Source organism: Otolemur garnettii, unplaced genomic scaffold, assembly GCF_000181295.1.
Source record: "Otolemur garnettii isolate 467f Iridium unplaced genomic scaffold, OtoGar3 scaffold00039, whole genome shotgun sequence".
NCBI classification, from domain to species: Eukaryota; Metazoa; Chordata; class Mammalia; order Primates; family Galagidae; genus Otolemur; species Otolemur garnettii.
The window spans coordinates 2,149,033-2,150,401 of record NW_003852434.1 but is presented as its reverse complement, the minus strand read 5'-3'; positions in this window follow the sequence as shown (position 1 = coordinate 2,150,401).

Below are 1,369 nucleotides of genomic sequence, written 5' to 3'. Positions count from 1 at the left end.
GAATGGGGCATAATGTGTTTTTTGTGTTTTCACACATGTTTTTTCTTCTGCCTAGAACCTTGTTCCCATCACACCCTCCCCCTTCCTCACCTCCTCTGTTCAATTCTGCCTTTTCTGCTGTCTGAGTTATAGCCACTCGTTCTTCAGGATTCCCTTCACCTGTCCATGGCATTCTAGTAGATGGTAAATAAATGATCGTGGGGTATGGCTCCTAACTCAGCATTTCTCAAATGCATCTTCCTGGCTCCCCTAGTGGTCGGTTGCCAACAGTCCCATGAGTTAGCCAAAAGTGCCATCTGGTGGCATATGCAGAGGGTAACAATCACCTCCAAACGGAGCATTTCTCTAAGAGGGACAGAACCTGGAAAAGGGGACAGGGATTTTCTCCCCACCACTACATATAACAGCAAGAATCTACTATTGCTCTTGCCTATGCAGATAATTTCCTTTTCTACCTCCACTTAAAACTCTCACCTGGTCTGGAAGTAGGTTTTATCATTTCCATCTTACACATACAGAATCTGAAAGAGGGGCCTCCTTTAATGAAGCCCACCTCTTGCAGAATTGGAAGCAGATGAAGGAGAGTAGGTCAGGACTGGCTTTTTCTGCTCCTCCAGGGTGGGAAATTCTCACTTAGAACTGGGGGGAAGGATCTTCCTAATGGAGTGATTATAGATGATCCCTGCCAGTGATGCAGTTCACGACACTTAGGAAGAGAAACTTGTTTAGAGCCTCATGTGCTGGTGTGGTGAAGCCTACCATTAAGGAGGAGGGGGGATGAGTTCCATTAATGCAGGAATAACAGTCTTCTGTAAGTTCACAGAGCAGAGACGGAGGTGGTGGATCAATGGCATGTGTGATGTGAGTCGTGTCATGGGTACCAACGAAGGAGGTTTCCCCACAGATAGGAAGCCAGGACCATTTGCCAGTGAGGGACTTGGGAGGGAACACTAGGAACCTATTGAAGACTTCCTAATAAAGGTTGTCATAACTGACAGGGTCACTAGAAGTAGCGCAGTGGCAGTGTAGTAGACAATATGTAGACAGCTTAAGGGGATTCCACTTCAGGCCATACATCTACCCAACATTTGATGCCCAGCAAGTGATCTGGAATCACTGAGTTGGGCTAGACATCAAGATTAACTGATTTTTAAAAATTGGTGACACCTCCATTAAGATATAATTTGCACAGCATATAATCCAGCCATGGAAAGTATACAACTTGATGGGTTTTTAGTATATTCATAGAATAGGGTACTAGCACCACAGCAAATTTTAGGACATTTTTATGACCCCAAAGAGAAACCCTATACCCTTTTACCAAAACTCTGTGACTTCCCCCTCATCTCCAGCCCGGTGCAACCACTTA